The sequence below is a fragment of the Vicugna pacos genome, chromosome 34, assembly GCF_048564905.1.
Source record: "Vicugna pacos chromosome 34, VicPac4, whole genome shotgun sequence".
NCBI classification, from domain to species: domain Eukaryota; kingdom Metazoa; phylum Chordata; class Mammalia; order Artiodactyla; family Camelidae; genus Vicugna; species Vicugna pacos.
This window is the reverse complement of record NC_133020.1, coordinates 2,074,904-2,095,830: the sequence shown is the minus strand read 5'-3', so window position 1 is coordinate 2,095,830 and position 20,927 is coordinate 2,074,904. Positions and strand designations below refer to the sequence as shown.

Sequence of the window (20,927 nt, the reverse complement as noted above, 5' to 3'; positions counted from 1 at the left end):
CATTGTAGAAGCTTCTAGACTTTTTGGGGGGCCACATAATTCCCAGCAGAGTGCCAAGCGCTGGTTGCAGAGGGGAGTGTTTGCGCCCTGTCTGGTTTGTCCCTGGTGCCCCCAAAGGGCTGGCGCTCTTGAGTGCAGTCTGTCTGGGTTTGCAGAACTGCGTGAACACAGTGAGGCGGGGGGAGCTTGGGAGAATCCACTAGGGGGATGAACGTCGCCAGCCGTTGCCGCCCCGACTAGAGAGGGCGCGGCGGCCCTGGCTTCTCACAGACTCCTCTTACTCCTCGTTCCGTTAGGCGTTTGATCGTTTTCATACTGGTTTTGCAGGGGTGTGAACCAGGCCAGAGGATGGGCAGAAGCAGCAGAGGATGCTGGGGCTATGGGGATGCTTTGAGAGAGTTCTGCGTCGGCCCAGGAGTGAGGACCGAGTGTGGGAGGTGCCTGGGAGCTCAGAGGAGATTGGAGGGGTTGCTGTGCAGGGAACGTTTCACTCATTCTTGTGCTGAGGCCTTCCACGTGCCAGGCCCTGAGCAGAGAGCTTTATACACACGGCTTCATGGACTCCTCCCACCAGTTTGCTGAGGCATGTCCTGTTTATGTTACCCCCCCCCCCCCCCCCCCCGTTCTTGTCACGCCTGGAAGGCAGATTTGCAGTCGGGAGATGGTGCGTTGTGGCGCGAAAGATTTTAAAAGATTTATTTAAAAGGGAATGAAAAGTATTACCCCCAAGAAAGAGAAGAAAAGAAGTGGTGGTTTTGTCTCTCCTTTCTCTTACACCCTCCCTTAGAGGTGGTCCCTTGACGGACGGCTCTTGTCCCTGGAGTGCTTAGTCATGTCTGGGCCTTTCGCACGTGTCCTTACCCGTGGTGCACACAGAAAACCCATGGGGGGGACCCTAAACCGCAGAGTTATATATAGTACAATGAATGTTGGTCATCTCCGATTAAGTCCTTTCTCTACTGCACAGTCATGGCTGTCAGGTTTGAACCAGTATTTTTGTTTGTTTATTTTTTTGCTGGCACGCGTTTAGGAGAAGTAAAGCCCCTTTATGCTGGAGGTGGGTGTAACGCCATCTTCCAGACCCTCCTCCCTCTCCTCCACCCGTCTGCCTGGTGCCCCCACCTATCTAACTCCCTAACATTTACGTTTATTCCACAGACGAGGAAGCCAAGGCTTCACAAGGGTGGCCCACTTGCCCAAAGGCTCACAGCTACTGACTGGTAGAAACAGGACACACTCGGTCTGGTCCAGGTCTGGAGCCCACAGCCATAGCGGCATCATTCAGTTCAAACCCTGCTAGAAATTACATTCCTTGTTTGCTGGATTGAGAGGCAAAACATAGTAGAAGCTTATCTTTTATCCTGATAAGACAAGTAGAAACGAAAGTACTTCGGACCACTGAGGAGTCAGGGTGCTCCCTGGCCTCCTGAGCGCCCGCGACTCCTGGCAGGAGCCCGCTCTCTGCTTCCTTCCTCCCGGGGGTGCGCGTGGCTTCCTGGTCTGGGTCGGTAGCTTGTTAGTCCAGTGGATATTTAGGCAGATTGTTTTCACTTTTTAAAGATAGATATTTTTAAGGCTGGAAAGGTGACTACATGCCCTGTAGCTGTTGATTTATGGTAAGATAAATGTATAAATCGCCCAGACATAGCTCAGATCACTGTTCCTGCCCACTGCCATTTGCTTAAATAAATCTCTGGATCGCTCTTTTCTTAGAGGATGACTTCAGGTGATCCCAGTTGTTGAGCAATAGGCTAGTAGCCCTTGAGTTTTATAGGATGTTTAATGATAAATAAATTCCTGTCTCTGGTAGTTAAGCAAAGTCCACTGAACCATCAGCTCTGGGATCTGGTCGTAGTGGCTCAGCTCATTCCCATCCACAGCTATTCCTTAAAAAAGTTTTATCTTTTAAAGCTCTTGCTTGCAAGTTGTCACATTCCTCCAAAGTTTTCACTTTTCTTTATGATTAAGGAGTTTGTGAGAATCAGAATGTCAGGTCAAGAAAATCTCTTATTCTCGGAGAGCGCAGTGCTAATGGTGGTCAAAAGGCCAGATGGAAATGAACGATACAGGCTTCTAGTAGTTGAGTTTTTTGTGTTTGACTATGATAACAGTTTTGAGGAAGGAGAAGTATTTGAAAGGGCCTAAAACCAAACTAAAGTAATACATTGTGATTTTAAAAATTGACAGACTGATTGAAAAAAAAACAGCCGCTTTTTTGAGATAGAGTTCAGATACCAAGCAATTTACCCATTTAAAGTAGACAGGCTGACTTCTGAGATGGAAAAACTTTGTTTCAATACCATCCCATAGAAGTCTGAATTAGACAATGATTTTTGACCGAGGAACTTTTTCTCTTCGAAAGTGCTTAAGGTTTTGGCAGCCTTTAAGAAGACTGTCTGTCTCAAATTTGCAACCATTTAAACTTTCTACCAAATTGTGTAACACGCTGAGATGGTGACTGGTCATGTAAATAGAGGTGGTTGACTGCTGGAGTATCTTTCACACACGTTTAGCAAATTGAGCTAGAAGAGCAAGGGTCATTGATGAGTAAGCTCCCATGCAAATACGTACCTTCCTCCAACATTTACCAGTTGAAGACTTGGGTGTGTTCATAGCTGGCTGTGAAGGAATGCGAGGTGAGCAAAGTGTAAAGATGATTCACGCGTCCTTCCAGAAATGGGAAAGCCTGCACTTGGTGTAATCAGATTTGTTAGAAAAAGAAGTTGGTGCCTGATGAAGTTGTTAGTGAAACTTTGTCTAGTCCTTAGAAGGAAAAAAATCCTTTAAAAGGATATACAGTATTCATAATATGGCTCTTTAAACAAATGAACTTATTTACAAAACAGAAACAGACTCACAGATATAAAAAACAAGCGTATGGTTACCAGGGGGAAAAGGGGATGGGAAGGGATAAATTGGAAGTTCAAGATTAGCAGACTAACTACTATATATAAAACAGATAAATAACAAGTTTCTACTGTATAGCACAAGAAAGTATACTCAATATCTTGTAGTCACCTATAATAAGAATATATGTATGAATATGTATGACTGAAACATTATGCTGTACACCATAAATTGATACAACATTGTAAACTTACTATACATCAATAAAATAATTTAAAAATTTTAAGTGAAACAAAAAAATAATATGGCTCTTTAAAAGTAAGTTTTTACATGCTTAATATTTGTAAAAGCAGCCTGTATTGAAACTTTCTTTTTAATTTGCTATTTCTGTGGTATAAAATAGGTATTTAGGAACTTTGATTTTTTAAATTATTTGATTTGGGGGGGGGAGGTAATTAGGTTTGTTTAGTTTTAGAGGAGGGACCGAGGTACCAGGGGCTGAACCCAGGACCTCGTGCATGCTAAGCGTGCCACTGCCCTCTGCCACCTGAGCTAGAGCTTCCCCTAGGAACTTTGATTTTATCTTAACATAATTCCTGCCCTTTGACCATTGCTTGGGAATGATGAGATTGCAGAATGAGGGCTGCCTGTGGTACAATGGCTCTTTATGTGGGTGAGGATTGAAGGAAGCAGCGTCTCATGCTGGAATATTGAATAAAATCTGTTGTTTCTGTGAGTGCTGAAATTCGCAGTTGAGAAATGTACTTACTGCATTCCGTTAATAGACCTTTATACATTGGTTGTTTTGGAACTAAACTTACACATCTCATGTAAACAGTCATTTTGAGAATGAGGCCTAATTTGAGACTGGGCTATACTGTGAGTTGTCAATAAGATATATACTGTTTCCAGGAGTCTAAAATTTCATCTGTTAGACACAGATTCAAAACAGCTCCTGTACGGACTTCCTGCCTGTGGAACTTCCAATTTTTCGAGAGAAACCTCAAGGCTGGAATTTTATGTAAAATTTCTCAATAATTGCAACTAATTAAAAAAGGTTGCTTCGTCTTGTGCATGTGCACGCTGGCCCGGGCAGTGCAGGGCTCGCCTCTGCCCTCAGTGGAAAGAACATGAATACCTGCTACACAGACTGGAAGTGGTCAGGCCTGGAGCGCACACAGGTGCCAAAGATCTGCAGCAGGGGCCACGAGGGGCGTCCACAGAGCAGGAGGGACACTGATCTGGGCCCTGAAGGTGGGACTTAGCCGTGGTCAGCGAGGGATGTGTGTCCTGCCCAGATGGAGAAAGCGCAGGGAGAAGATTGCTGTGAGCGTGGGTCGTTCAGCGGGCCACGAGTCTCAGGCCCTGGAGATGTAAAGGATAAAGCAAAGCTCTTGCCGTGATCTGCATACGCCACCTCCCCAACTGAAGACAACAGCAAGAAAAAACAACCCTCCGCAGATGAACCATGCGCTTTTCTGTCATGGAGCCTCTACTTGCTCTGCTGTTCTGTAGGGAGTCACCCGTTTTTCATCTGAGAAGTCACTGAATTGAAAAGAAAACCACACATCTTTTTTTTTGCTTTATGAGAGGGAGGTAATTAGAGTTATTTATGTATTTCTATTTGGAGGAGGTAACGGGAATTGAACCCAGGACCTCATGCCTGCTAAGCATGTGCGCTACCACTTGAGCTATACCCTCTCCCTCAACATCTTTAAGTGAAGAAGATATTGGCTCAGTACTGGAAGAATTTAAGTCTTTTGTCCCTTAAACTTTGTTTTTCCTTGACTATACTTTCGTATTTTAGAATCGCCTTTATATTTCTCAGTGAGTAATTTCTGGGGTGTGGTTGGATGGCTCAGGTAAAGGCTATTAAAATGATTCTTTCACCTTCCCAGAGTTAAAGTTTATTATCCTTCCCTTTAAGCAATAGATTTCTGATTTAAGGTGACACCATTATGATATCTACACAGTTGTGTTGTATTAAATGAGACTGTCCTTCGAAGTACAAAAGAGAATCGGACACAACTAAGAATTACATGTACAGTGAATAGTCTGTACTTAGTCTCTGCATGTACATTTTAGTCTGGGTTGTCCATTAACTTGCTCAGTGATGTGGCAAATCACTTACCTTGAACGACTTGCTTTGGTATTCACCTGTTAGATGTAACCTGGCTGAATACTTAATAGGGCAAGGTTTGGAGTACAGAGACAAAAATACTATTCTTCCTCTGAGCATACTGTGTCTGAGTTGTTCACCTTGCATCTTTACACATAACAGGCACTCAGATATTTTGTTGGTTAAAACTAATGTAGAAGAGAAATCTTTTTTTTTTTCCCTTCCGTATGGTGTTAGGAGAGGCAGGAGGTATATGTTTTCAGGGATTGTTTTTATGAGAATTTGTGTGGAAGAAAAAACCAAACCACTCATTAAGAGGGAAAAAACACAGATACAAGACAAAAAACTGGCAAAAAATGAGAAGTTTTCTTCATTTCTATTTCTGATATTTTTGTTGTTCATGTATAGAAATTCAACAGATTTCTGCATGTTAATTTTGGATCTGGTAACTTTACCGATGTTATTGATGAGTTCTTGTATTTTTTTGGTGATGTCTTATAGGATTTTCTATGTATAGTATCATGTCATCAGCAAACAGTAACAGTTTTACTTTTTTCTTTCCAGTCTGGATTCCTTTTATTTCCTTATTCTTGTCTAATTGCTGTGGCTAAGACTTCCAGTATTATGTTGAATAAAAGCGGCGAGAGTAGGCGTCCTTGCCTTGTTCCTGATCTTAGAGGAAATGTTTTCAGCTTTTCACGGTTGAGATGATGTTAGCTGTGAGCTTGTCATACATGACCTGTATTATGTTGAGTTCTGTTCCCTCTATGCCCACTTTGTTAAGAGTTTTTATCAAAGGTGCATGTGAGCAGCCTGAGGAAAAAGGATTCAGTACATATGGAGGAATAGACATAAGGATCTTTGCACCAGGCTTCTCCCCTGAAATGATGCAAACAAGAAAACAAAGAAGCAACAGCTTTAGTACTCAAAAACAAACAGAAAACTATAAACTTAGAATTCTATACCACTGAAAATATCTCCCAAAAATAAAGGTGAAATAGGAACATTTTAAACATTTTCAGACGTACAAAAGCCAAAAGAATTCATCACCAGGTGGACGGGCTTTCAGATACCCTATGTGATTGGACAGAGATGATCTGACTGTAAATAGGCAGACTTTAGCTGGGCCAGTCAGAGTATCTTTCAGGAACATGGAACCTGGACCATGAAAATCGCATAAATATATGAAATTAGGCCCTATGTGTGGTAAGCCAGGGAGGCTGAATAACACAAGGTTGTGAGCAGAGAAAGAATAGTCCGTGAAGTGAGACCTAGTGGTGAGGCCAGAAATCTCCCTTGGTTTCTGGAGCTCTTACAATTCCCCATTCTAATCTTTCCTGAGACTGAGTTACAGCCCTGCATTTGGTTTCTTTGTGAGAAACCATTTCATCTTTAGAATAAACTTAATCTTTTTAAGCTAGTCCTATATGTTCTTGGATACTTGTCGCCCCCCCACCCCCCAAAAAAAGTCGCTTGCAAATTTTCTTTCTTGTTTATTTTAGTGTAGATATGCTGAGGTTGTCACATCATGAGGATTTAGCATTTCTAGGCCCATTACCTTTGGATTATTCAAAATGTTTTCTCAGGGAACTTTAAGGCCTTGGATTTCTGTTGAGTTGTGGAGGAAAAATATGCTGTATCTTTTAAAGTTAGTTCCTTTTCTCATTATGAAGGGGCAAAGCCCACCAGCAAGACATCCCAGGCAGGGCCATTGCCCTCCCGCTTTTGCACTTCTATAAAAGGGCTTGCTTCTAGGAAAACGAAACATACCCCAAAGATTCCATTGGTTCCCAAAACCTCACTCCTGATTGGTCCATTTCTAACACCGTCTTTGCATTTACCCCTAAAATTCCATTGGTTCTTGAAAGCTCACTCCTGATGGGTCCATTTCTACCACCTCATTTTGCATATGGCGCAAACTTAATAAAGACCTAAAACCCTGTAAAAGCCTGTGTAAGCCTGCAGTCAAGGTCCAGAGCTTGGAGTGTTAACTTCTCTAGGCCCTCCGGCATAATAAACCTGAGTTCTCCAACCCTCCGAGTGCTGCTTGGTCTCTCGACGGGATTCAGGTTTCTGTAACAATTATTTACAGTGCCCAGGCAGCCAGAAATTGCTGAAGAAATGAAGAAAACAGTGGCAAGTGGCTCTCAATGTTGGTGTAAGGGTTCAGGAACAGTTAGGGTTTATCTATGCAATTTTTGCTTTTCTAGTATTCTCTACAAAATACCCCTATGTTCTGGCTATTATTAGATAGCATCTTTTATTTTGCTCTTTCATTGATCACTAATCTTTTATAAGCCTTTTAAATCTTTGAATCACTAATATTTTAAAAACAGTACTAATGTGATAGATTCCAGCCTCTGAGTCCATAGCAAATGATTCTTTTAAACAAAATTTTGATTCCTATTTGTCTGTATCTCTATAATTTTTTTTTAACTTTTATTTAGTTCAGCAAGATCCTAAGCATGCTTTTGACCAAGTATTTTGCTGGTAAATCTCTTAAATTGACTAGACACAGGTTTAGAATCTCAGACAATTCTTTTAATAGTTGCCTTTTTAAAAATTCCTCAGTGTTCTTGTTTCTAACAGCGAATCTTGTGATTCTTTGTATTTTTTCTTCCTTTCTGGGTGAAGTAACAAGAGTATTAAAGTCTTTTATGAAGGTTCTGGTGATCTAAATACTCTTTAGGGGTGCTATGACCTACTTAGAATTCTTCTTTGTGTTGGAGAGCATGTTTATCCCCAGGGTAACTCTGCTACAGAATTGCCCCGTGTGAATACATTGAAACTTCCCTCTTGCAAGGCCTTTTATTACACAAACACAATGAAGCAGCATGCTGCCAAAAAGAAGCGAGGAAGATTGCATTGTGCTTGACTTCCTTGCATTAAGAAGTTTTATTCATCCCGGTTCTACAGACTGTTTAACAATAATATTTTGAATAAGGATTTTTGCAGCACAGTTGCTTGCATGTGCTCATCCTCAATATGTTTGCTGTGTTAGCAGATAGAGACCCCTTAATTAGGAGGCCCACCGAAGTGTGGGTCCTTGCCACCAGCTGTGAAAGAATTTGGAGCAGAGGCAGCGGGACAAAGTGAAAAAGCTGCTTTATTTCTCAAAAGAGGGAAAGGGAAGAAAGGCGCTCAAGCGAGGAAAAGGAGCTTGAGTGGGGAGCTGTCAGCCAAGCTGGCCAGTCAAGACCACTCCAGCCCAGGTCAGGCCACGTGGACTTGTATGGGAGGCTTCCGGGTGTGTTGGAGCCAATCAGTCCTTGTACAGGCTCTTCCAGTTGTTGTCATAGCAATCATCAACTGCCATGGCGCTGGTGGGTGTGTCACTTAGCAGCTAATACATTACAGTGAGCAGATAATGAAGCTCAAGGCCCATGGGAAGTCACATCCTCCACCATCTTGGTTGGTTCTAATCGGTTTTTGTTTCTTCTCTTTGCAGCTGCCTCCTGAGACTTAGACGAGAGTAATTGGTTTCTATTTGAGGGGGAGGCAAGGGTATGATCCTAGGGGCAACAGCCTTGATAACACGCAGTTATAAACGAGAGGCAGGGTTTGGTGGGCACCACACAGGGTTCTACTTAGTATCATGTTGAGAAACATCTTTATGCATTTTGTTTAATAGGACATTATACATATACAGAAAAATTTACTTTATACTTAGAGCTTTTTTTTTTTTAAGGCATATGGTACTATGCCTAAAATTGCCACTTTTAAGAGCACAGTAGTGAAATCCTCCTGGATATTTAAAAATAAACTATCAAGATAGTTGTATTTAACTTATAGTATATATTTTTAAACATATACAGTAAACTTTTAAAATGTTTGCACTTATTAATAATGGATTTTTGTGATTGACAGCAGAATATCTATGTCATTCACTCTGTTTAGGATCAGGTCATTTGCAGTAAGTAGACTTTTCCCCCTAATCATTTTGTTTGTTTAAATGCAAGTAGATAGCTACCTAGAAATTAGAAAAAAGAGTCACTTAAAATAATAAAATATTCAGGGCATATTCCTTTTGGTCATTTATCAGGATTTGAATTTGCAGAGAGGTGATGTTTGTGAATACAGTGTGATGAATGGAGAGGTGTTTTTAAGTACCTTTGGCCTCTAGGAGGCAGCATGATCTAGTTTAAAATTTCTGGGTCCTGAACAAGGAAAGTTGGTCTTCTGTCATGTGAAGAACTTTCCTGTATGAAAATATTTGCCCTCTGAATCATAAAGTTACACTGGGAATGAATAAAATAACAGCTGGTAGTCAGAATCCTTCTCTAGAGAAGGAGATTTTGTGATTGTGCCATTCTCTTTGTGGATACTTGAAAAGGAAAAGGAATGACTGTGAGTGCCATGACAGTAGCTTAATGAGTGAGGAAGTAAAGGAATTAATACTTTTAGTGCATGGGTCCTTTTCCATTTGCAAACTGCAGTTCTCTTGTGTAAAACTGCTCTGTGAGCATTACTGACATGCACAGTCAGTTCAGGGCTCTTTTATTTCTAGCTGGTGTTTTTGCTCAAGTACTATGTTAATCAAATTATATTTGAATTAGCAGACGTTATGGCTCTCCTACGTTAGCAAATGTAGCTGTCCTGCAGCTATTATTAAAAGCAGTCTAATAATTGGTCAAAATTCAGGAGATATATTATGCCAGCTTCTTCATTGTAATTGGGTACTTTTGCATGTAATGCAAATGTACTCATGGCATGTGTTGTCATTGCTGGTTTAAGAACAGGGAGTGTGAATGTGTACGTGAGGACAATGTGTGAGCTTTAATCCATTGTGGTCTCTGTTTTCCTTCCTTTTCCTGTTTTCATGGCACCTGAATAATGGCTATTCAGTGACTTGGCTGAGAGTATTATGGTAAAAGGATAATGCCCCGTGAGTCTCCTGGAATTTCCACTTTTAGGAGAATTTGTTTTGCTCAAAACTCAAAGGTAGATTCAGAAGTCAAAGGGACTGGTAGGAGAATTTATTTGTAGCCTTATTTGTAAGATGGATATTGTTACTGTCATCCATTTAATTTTGGATCTGTTTCAACCAAAACCTCATAAAGTTCAGTCATGCACTTTTATCTTTGAATGTGCTTAATTAATTCAGGAAGAATTAACCAAAGTAATCAAAAGTTACACTGAAAGAGCCGATAAATGTTGAGGAAGATTAGAATGCTGTGTATTCTAAAGAAGTCCACAAGTTTGTTTTCCACAAAGGGATGCATCCTTTAAAATGGAAGTCTCTGTGGAAAAATAATCTGACATTTTCTTGTTTGTATAGTCTGAGACTTCGCCTCCCTTTTGTGTTTGAGACACAAAGGCCTTCAGTCAGCTAATGAGCCGGGCTTCTTTTGCTTTACAAAATAAATAAATAAATGTTCAGTGTTTCTACATTGACAGGGTGATATTTGGGACAAAATGGAAGTGGAGCTTGTATAACCTATTCTGAATTCTGTAATGAGCAGGCATGTACTTGATGAAGGAATTCAGTTATTTGTAAACCTTAAGATTTTAAAAAAGCAAAACAGGACTTCTCCCCTTTTCATGTATTCTACATTGTTATCAGAAAGTTACTTTTAGCTGAACATGTAATTTCTATCAAGAAAAACTGTCATTTTAAAAAGTATTCTATTTCAGCATTGCTTATGGATTTTTTTGTTTGTTTTGGGGTGGGAAGCCCCATGAAAAAGATGGCAGGACCCCCAGGCAGGGCCACTACTCTCCTGCTAGCACCACTTTGTTCCCTGGCCCAGCGGCATTATCTCGCTTTTTAACTCTGAAATGGCTTACTTCTAGGAAAGTGGAACTTATTGGTTCCCTGAGCTGACTCCTGTTTGGTCCATTTGTAGTGCCTCATTTTATGGAGCTAACTCCTGATTGGTCCGTTTGTATCACTCCTGATTGGTCCATTTCTACAAAACTCGTTCCTAATTAGTCAACTTTGTTACACCTTATTTGCATATGATGTTGCAAAGTGTAGACTGGCAGCCTATAAAAGCCTGTGTAAACCTACAGACGGGGTCCAGAGCTTGGAGTGTTAACTCCTCTGGGCCTGCTGGCGTAATAAACCTGAGTTCTCCAGCCCTCCGAGTGCTGCTTGGTTTCTCACCTGGATCCAGGTTGCTGTCACAACTGAGCTGTAACACACTTTGCTGCAAAGTTTGGTTTTGGATTTTTAAAAATGGCAGTATATAGTTGATTTACAATATTATGTTAGTTTCAGGTGTATAGCATAGTGATTAATTTTTTTCTTTCTGTTTATATTCCGTTATAGGTTATTACAAAGTAGTGAATATAGTTCCCTGTGCTGTACAGTAAATTCTTGTTGCTTATCTACTTTATATATGATAGTTTATATCTGTCAACCCCATATTCCTAATTTGCCCTTCTCTCCCTCCCTCTCCCCTTCAATATCCATAAGTTTTGTTTGTTTGTTTGTTTTAACTAGAAATCAGAGTTACAGGAAAGAGAACTATTGTGAGATATTTTATCTTTTAGCCAAAGTGTGTCTAGGGTTATTTTTGTCCATTAACTTAATTCAGTACCACCACAACCAAAATAATAATGCTTAAAGGTGTTATGATCCTCTTAAGGTGGGGTACTGCAGTAATTAGATGACTTTTCTTATCACTTAAAACTGTTACCATTTTGGAACTAGTCTATCCAATGCCACAAGCATACATCACAACTATACTATAGTGTGTATAGGAAGTTTCTAGCATCGAATTGCTAGGGTCTTTTGCAAGAAAAGACAGCCTTGCTTGGTCTATCAAATTAATATGGAATAAAATGCACTGTTAGAGCATTTGATGAACTTTGTGATGTCTTCTGAGGACCCAGCACTCAAGGGTTGAGTTTTGTGGATATGTGTTTATGTGTGAGTGTGCTCGGCTATTTCATTAAACATAGCATATTAAGCACTATTAAAAAATGTTACATTGTTACTTGTGCCCAGAACAGCATGTAGCGTATGCAAATAGAATGCAAATTTCGAGGAAACCAGAGTCCTAGGGTTGAGCGGGACCTTGGGAGAGTGTGTAGTGTTTCCATCTGCCAGCTCTGTTCTCAGGAGCTGGGATGAATTGTTCTGCTATTGAAATTAAATAACTAAATTATTAATAATTAAATTCAGTAATGACAGGATTGCTTTCCTTTCTGTTAATTAGACAATTAATACGATTTCCTCATTAAAATTTTTTTTTCACTCAGTTTCTTTTTTAAACCTTTATCATTTCCTGCCATTTGTCTGCTTGGGAGCACTAACTGAATTCAGGGTGAATTCAAACACTGTACAAATGAATGCAGATTAACAGAAAAACTCAAACAGCTTATATTTTGTGGCCTTGTTTGCTCGTGGCTGTAACTTTTTTTTATTTCTAATAGGTATAATATAATTATATTTTCTGCTAGTAAGTCCCCTGTGTGTGATAAAACTGAACTTAGTTGGTAAATCAGTACTTTATTTTATCCCACAGAAACATATTCAGCAAAGAACATCATGAATTTCAAGTACTCCATCACCCCAGTTACTGGAACTAGTGATCTGGTCCAGTGTTCTTACTTACCAATGAGTCCCAGAAAGATTTAATGACTTGATTAAGGTCATCCCCAAAAATCAGTGGTAGGGTTAGGGCTCTGTCATACAGCTTCTAAATACATACTCATGGTTCTGGATTTGACAGCAATACTTCACAGGTAGGATAACTGAATTTGAAGGGACTATTTTATTTGGGAAGGATTTACTTATTCACTAATGTAATTCCCATTTTTACAGATGAAACAGGAAACAGGCTCATAGAGTTTAAGGGATTTGTCTAAAGATTGCTAATAGAGTTTCTCTGCTAGTTAAAGCAGCAGCCAGGTTTTGCACTGAAATTGCTGGTCCTTTCTTCATAATACTGGCTTTGGTAGTAGAGAAATCACCAACAGGAATGATGATGTGTTCAGAAATCTCTTAAATGTGACATTGAATATGTATATATGTTCATGTATACCTGAAAAATTGTGCTCTACACTGGGATTTGACACAACATTCTAAAATGACTATAAGTCTATAAAAAAAGTTAAAAAAAAAGAAATCTCTTGAGTCATTGACTCACTAGAATTAAAATTTTTCAGAGATTTAGATGGCCAGCGGATGGTTATTTGAAAGAGATTATCAGTTTGGTTGGTAAATTTGTGGTTATTTGGGGATGTTTAACTATTGCTATTATAAGGATCACAAAAAATATTTTTAAGGCACTTAAAGATGCTTCTACATTTGGATTTATCTCCTTCAACAAAAATAAAGATTTGAGAAAGCAAGCATGTGTATTTAAAAATCTAAAAGTATTTTCAAGGAAAATAGATATTTGTTTTGAAATAAATTAGACCATCTCAGATCAGTATGAGAAACTAAAACATTGATTATGCAGCTGACTCAATTTAAAGTGTCTTATTTACTCACAGAATACTTTCCCGCTATAATTTTTCTTTTTTTTTTTATTGAGTTATAGTCAGTTTACAAATTGTGTCAGTTTCTGGTGTACAGCACAATACTTCAGTCATACATGAATATGCATATATTCATTTTCTTATTCTTTTTCACCATGAGCTACTTCAAGACATTGAATATATTTCCCTGTGCTATACATTATAAACTTGTTTATCTATTTTACACATTACCAGTCAGTATCTGCAAATCTCGAACTCCCAGTTTATCCCTTCCCACTCCCCTCCCCACTGGCAACCACAAGTGTGTATTCTATGTCTGTGAGTCTGTTTCTGTTTTATATATAAATTCATTTGTCTTTTTTTTTTTGGATTCCACTTATGAGTGATGTCATATATTTTTCTTTCTCTTTCTGACTTACTTCACTTAGAATGACATTCTCCAGGGACATCCAGGTTCCCTCTATAATTTTTCAGTTCTTTGAATTCTCCATATGATATTTAAAAGAAAGTTCTTATTTTTGAAAAGAAGCTCCACTGGTTAAAAACTAGACTATCAGCCACATAGTGTCTAAATGCAGATGGTCAGATAGATGCTGGGACTCATAAAGACCTAAGAATGGGTGCAGGGTGACTGGAGTGTGCTCAGTGTGTGAAAATCCATTGAGCATGGTGTGTGCACTCTTCTCTGTGTGTGTTCTACTTCCATTGAAGCTTGGAAAAGTGAAACCACCTTCGGAGCAGATATATTTCTTGAATGGTTAACCTTAACTTTAAAAATTTAATATTGTCATTAAGTGGAGTAATTATTTTGCAGCTTTCCCACAACTCTTCCTCTTTAACATTTGAAGATTGACCTTTGTTTTTTCTTTAAAATTTTTTTGGTTTCATTTATTCTATTTTATTTATTTGGGGGGGTAGTTAGGTTTGTTTGCTTGTTTGCTTTGGTGGAGGTACTGGGGATTGAACCCGGAACCTCGTGCATGCAAAGCCCACACTCTACCACTGAGCTCTGCCCTCCCCCACTGAAGATTTACCTTTGTACAAAATCTGTATTGAAGGTGTCATTATGAAATAAATAGCAGGAGGTGGTATAGCTGTGACAGAGGGATATAGGAGCTGCTAGGAAGAAGAGACCATGTCTTTCTGGACAGTTTATGAAGTAAAAATAGACATTTCTGAAGGATTAGTGAGAGGGTATCAAACAAAGAATAAGGGAGAGAAACAGACTGTGAGTGAAGGAGACGGCACCTATGTGAGACAGGAGCTCGGAGGTGTTCCTGACCCCAGACTTTGATAATATGTGCTCTGCGTAAATCTCCGTCAGAGTGCTGTTCACATTATGCTGTATTGTTATTTACTTGATTGTCATGATGGGAGACTGGGGCCTCCAAGGGCTAGGACTGGTCTTATCCTCCCCAGTGCTTGGAATATAATAAGTGACCAATAAATGCTTGCCGAAGAAGGAAGGTGTGCGACAGCATGTGTGGGAAACATCTAACCATTTGGTGGGGCTCCAGAGTCAGGCATGGTGTGGGCATTGGTCAGACATGGAGCTGGATACACTTGAGTGTGGAGCCTGGCTATATGCCACGCTGAAGAGTTTGGATTCACCCTATAAGGAGTTGTCCGGCCACTGAGGATTTCTGAGAGGGCGAGGGTGGTGAGCAGATTTATGATTGAGAGCAATGCTGAAGGTAGACTGGAGGAAGGGAGAGGCTGGCGCTGGTCAGGAGGCTGCAGGATGTGTACACACTGAGCGTGTGTGAGACAGCCTAGGTGCTGGGAGGAGTGGAACTTCTGTTTATTGTTTACAAAGTAAGCCTAAGTAACATTTATTATACATGTTGAAAAATTATCATTTTATATGTTAATGGTGACTTCCTCTTCCGAATGTCACACTGTCACTTGTCACATCCCATATGGTCGGGAAGGCTTCCTGAGAGGAGGAGGGCCATTCCATGACTCCTAGGGATGGCAAGGCCTTGTTTTGCCCTTTCCTTTTAGCATTTTGCCAAACGTTGTAGTTTACATGTGCTTGGTTTAGCGAACATACAGAACATATTGCTTAGTTTTAACTCATCTCTCGTAAGATGACACGTGTTATCAAATTCAAATACTCTCTTAAACCACAGTAAGCCTCCCAGTACAAGACACATGAACAATACGAACAATAAGTAAGCAGCAGGGCTCATACTTCCGCAACTGAGTCATATTGGGATGTGAGAACAGGACAAGGAGGTGACCAAGAACACAAAATCAGAATCGCCACGGAGATTCTTTGAAGTCTGACTTTACGTTTACTCTTGCTAAGGATGAACTTTGGCTTAAGTCTTATCATGCCTTGAGATTTCGTTACCTGATACTATGACACCGATATTTAAAACTGCTTTTCGTGCTGTCTTTGTGTCCTATTGAAAAGCTCTATTTTTGTGTATTTTATAATATATCAGTACAACCGTGCATGTTATAGAATTTATAAATGTACATTCCTGGGGTTGCAGAGTCAAAAGTTTTAATGATCATAAAAAATTAAATAAGTAAATAAATAAATAAATAAATAAATAAATAAATAAATAAAAGTTTTAATAAGTTGTATGATGAAAAAATATTGAGATGATTGGTTTAGGGAAGGATCCTGAAAAACAGGCAAGGCAGTGTTTAGATTCGACTAGGTATTATGGACTATTTGGTTTCTTTTACGTATGTTATATGATACAATATTAACGATAATCCTGTGAAATGCCATCTTACAGATGGCAAGACTGAGGCTCAGAGAAGTTCAGTACCTTGTCCAAGATCACAAATTCTGTATTTCAGCATAGGTCTCTTACTTTAAAACCCACGTTCTTTCTACATATTGTTTCTGTTTGGGCATTTGAAAATGCTTCTGGCTGAGATAAAGAACACAAGGTAACTCATTTTCTCCAGTAGAGTACTAGTGAATTTTTAATGAAGTTATATTTAAAACAACACTGCTTATCCTTTTATCCTTTCTATTAGATGACATCTAATTCAGACATGATGTGTGTTATTTGTTTCTGTGTCTGGGGGGTCCATAACTTACCCATCATGTTCAAAGTTAATGTTGATTCTTCTAAGTTTGTGTTTGATAATAGAATACTCAGTTAGGAGAAAACACTTACCCTTGCGAAATTATCGTATTTTGAATTAGGAATATATGGGAAAAATGATAATAACTATCCATACATTTAAAACTGATATAAGTACAAATTTACTGATTTTTTTTGCCCTTTTCAGATAAACGTTTTCATGGTCCCCTATGATTCATGTATCTCCAGACTTACAACAAAAGCTTTCAAAAGATTTCTTCAGTCTTAGAAGCTAAGATGAAAACGCCACAGTGCTTACGAGGTTTTCACCTGAAGAGTTTAATAGTCATAATTCCATTTATTTATCTGTTTCTCTGATTCTTTTGTTGTCTTTTTGCCAGGTAGTTTATTTATCTGTTGTGAATTTATACAACTAGCAGAGTGGGATTTGAATCCACGTGTTTGCGCAGAGCCCTGAGAGATGCTATAAAGATGCACAGAAGCCTTATTCCAAGAATGCTGTGCGTTTTTTAAATGGAAGTACCTGCTTCTCTGGTTCCCAGTTTATGCCCTTTGCCCTGGGACTATTACCTTTCTTTCTGGCTTTTTAAAGGTTTTTCACTGTGACTTTTTCAGTTATGGATTTGGTTTGGTTTCTGTATAGTATCGGATGGTTAAACAACAGGTGAACACTGCATGTCTGTCATAGGAAGGCTGGTAGAAAAGTTAGCTTCCATTTCCGGTGCAGCAGCCTTAAGTAGCTTCACAGCTTGTTCCATGGTCCGCCTTTGCTGGGGAGTCTCAAATACAGTGGTGCATGAAAACTTCCAAGTGCTCAATAACTAATTGTTATTACTATATTATTTTTTTTCCTGTATTTGACTTTCCTTTTTCTGGTTCAAGGCCATTAACTTTCACTATAATTCACTTAGACATTCTCTCCAGGGTTTGCTCACCTTTAAAACCAATGCCATTGAAATCCTGCCATGCACCACATCAGTTATTAAAAATCATCACTCCTGCGTGCCTTCTTTTTCAATCTGTGAGGAAGCCACCATATGCTTTTATTTAAAATGAAACTTAGCTTTTGTCCATCTATTTCTAAAAGTAGACAAAAGGCTGGAGGCAGTTTACAAGTGCAAAAATGCCTGGGACTCTACGTACTGTGCACACACCGTCCATTGTTTTAAGAAAGTAGAACCAGGGTCCTAGTAAGGGAGGGAATGCAGTCAGCACTTGCCTGGCACAGCACCTCGCTGCTTAGTCAAAATAGAGTGTTTTTTTTCCCCTGCTGTATCATTTTATTATAATTCCATTATGATAGTGACATATAGTCACTTAGAAGTCCTCCATAACTATATTCAATATCTTGTAGTAACCTTTAATGAAAAAGAATATGAAAATGAATACATGCATGCCTATGCACGACCGGGACACTGCCCTGCACACCAGAAACTGACACATTGCAACTGACTGTACTTCAGCTAAGAAAAAAAAAGGAATTCTTCCATGGCTCAGCCAGGATTAGATACCAGAAGGCATAACTTGAGGGGCAGGTGATAATCTTATTCATGTCTAATCTCCAGAGACAAAATAGAATGTATTAATCCCCATTTTACACTGGAGAAAACTAGGCTTCGGAGGATATAAATAAGAGGCTGTTTAAGGTTGTGCCCCTAGTAACTGACAAAGAGGGGGTTGATTGTGACTCTGGTACCCTTGTTGTACTTTTGCTTGAAAAAGATAACATATGCATATATATGTATATATACATGCATATATATAAAAGCCTTACTTGGTGTCTGTCACATATTAGATTCTTTTTAAAAAAATATAGTTGATTTTAAATTGAAATATAATTGATGTAGATTCTTAATAAGTGTAGATTCCCTTCTCTCTCTCGCTCTTTTTCTGAACTTTTCTACCTTTCGATGAAGCAATTAATTAAAAAAAAAAGATGCAGAGGGGTTAACAACTGTTTCCTCTCTTTGGGAGAAGGGGTAGGTTGAGGGCATGTCATGTCCTGCATTAACTCTCCGTGGCGAAACCCTGTCCCTTTTTGGCGAACACTCACAGAGAGCTTTTTTGTTTTGAAAGTAAATGGGAGCAGTGGAAAGCTGTAGAAAGCTACAGCCAATTTGACACCGTTTTAGTAACAAGGGTTCTGTTAAAGGTGGGTTGGAAGAATTTTTTTCTTTGAATAAGCAAGCATTTCTAGAGCTTAGCTTTGCATAAGACAGGGAGACTCCTGACGCAAAGAAAGCAGTAAGGTGGGGGGTTCTGACAAGCTTTGCATAGTAGGTGCAGAGATGTGTTAAGTGTGTCTCATGGGGACCCTTGAACGTAAGTGAATGGTTGGTGGGGTGCCGTTCACGTATGCTAGGTTGTGAATGCCCCCTTCACGTCCCCCAGAGTTGTGTAGCACGGTGGCCTTGAGTCTAATAGAGGGATAAATTCTAAGAAGAGTTCATTTTCTACCTGTATGGGTCTTTATAAGTCTCTTGAAAATCCCATCTGTATGTTGTATCTTACCATTAAAAAAAAGTTTACAAATTGATGCATCTCTGGAAATGAAGTTTCTCTTAATTAAGACAAGCTTTGGTGGGAGGTAGAAGGCATCTGAATGCTGGAATCCAACGAGGGGGTGGGGGGCTCCTAGTCTGTGGCTCCTGCCTGGTGGAAAGAATCTGTTGGCTCAGGGAATGGCCCGGGGCCCATGCCTTTCTGCCTCTTGAACGCCAGAAGTCAACGTTTACTCTAGTCATGTGAACCCTGCGGCCACTAGGTGGCGGGACAGAGGCAGAAATTCTAGGCAGGTTTGTAAGATTAGGGAGCCTGGTCAGCCATACCTCGGGGTGGGAGGTGGGTGTCGCCAGTCAGGGTCCCAGAGGAAAAGAACTTGTGCCCTGGGGTTTATTTCTCTACTTAACTTATTTTGATTCTACCCCGGCTGATGAAGCTTCTGGCAATGGAATTTAGAATGTGTCACCTTAAAGGCATGAATCATAAAAATCTTAGCTTTCAGTAACTTTGCAGAACTCTACCATCTGGTTGGTGAGGCAGTGTTATAGACCGTCATCTATACTGTTTTATAGATGCACGAACAGATGTCCACAGAGGTCGGCTTTCACAAGATCTCGATAGCAAGTCACCGGCTGGTCTTGATCTTTGAATTCCAGGTCTTTGTCAATTAAGCTGTTCTTAATTAAGTGCAGTCTATTTATGGAGTGAAATAGAGACTGAAAGATGTTCGAAGTTCTATCTTCTGGGTTTCCACAGTCCTGAATGTAGTCCCCATACAGCCAAAACCAGGCGCTGCTGGTGAGCAGGAGGCAATGACCAAATTTGCCAGTCTGCTGACTATAAGAAAACAGCCTTCATTAGATCATCACTTAAAATGCAAAGCTGTCAAGTCGTAGCAGCTACCACATTGTGGTACTTGCAGGAGTGCGAGGACTGGCGGAGGAAGCCTACGTGTGTGCCTGGCGTGCATCACAACATATACCTGAAATTAACAGACTGCTTTCCCCTCTGTACCTACCCCTCCCGAATGACCTTTCTCACGTTTGTCTCTGGCTTTGACAGTTTATTAGTTATCTGGGCATTAGCAGCCGCCCTCTGCAGCGGCTCGCTCGGGGCCGCCACCCACGACTCCTCCCTGCACCACCTGGGCTCCGCTTTCAGTAACAGCTCCTGCAGGAGTGCCAAGTGTCCTGGGGAAGCCACCCCGCACCATCTCTCATCTTCCCACAGCTGACCCGGACACTGGTGGGCTAGCTTCTCTTTCGGGAAGTCCACTCTCCCATTCTTGGCCACGGTGTTGGAGTCCCAGAGCGCTTGGAATCGCCCCAGACCCCTACTGGCACCATCACTGGTGACCTGGCCCGGGAAACCATGGGGAAGCAGCAGCCTGGCGGCCAGCCTGGCAAAACCAACTCCGGGCTCCCGTCCTGAGTGGCCACCACCAGCTGCCAGGCTTCCTTCCAAGGCATTAGGCCCATCAGAGCCCCCCCACCGCCAGCCAATTCCCCTTCCCTTCCCTCCCCTCCGCTAGACTGAGCAAGCTATGGCCAGTAGAAACAGTTGGGTTCTTTAATATCAAAACAGCAAAACACAAAAAAGGAAGTTGAGAGAACCACTCTCTTTACTACCCAAGCCACACAAGAGCCTTCCTGATACCTCATAACCTTGTGCCTTGCACCAAGTAGAAAATAAACTCCAGACATTTAAAAAAAAAATTAGTTGAAACCAGTGTGCTGAGTGGGAGGGAAAACTTGCTTCTCAGGGGTCCATCCTTTTAAGCTGGCTTCCTTTACTTTGCAACAGCAATGGACTTTTTTAAAAAGTAGTGTTACTGTGTAAACTGAATGCATAATTCTTTTTCACTTATTTTCAGAAGGAGAACGGTCCATAACTATGCTTCTGAGTAGTGGCTTTCAAACCTTTTAACCACAGCCCAGTATAACCCTCTATGTGTACAT

The 20,927-nt window shown here is 40.4% G+C and overlaps 1 protein-coding gene across 4 annotated transcripts in view; it reads left to right on the top strand.

Moving 5' to 3' along the window:
• Positions 1-20,927, top strand: part of FGD4 (FYVE, RhoGEF and PH domain containing 4) — a 184,224-nt gene that overhangs the window by 19,834 nt on the left and 143,463 nt on the right. The window lies entirely within an intron of this gene.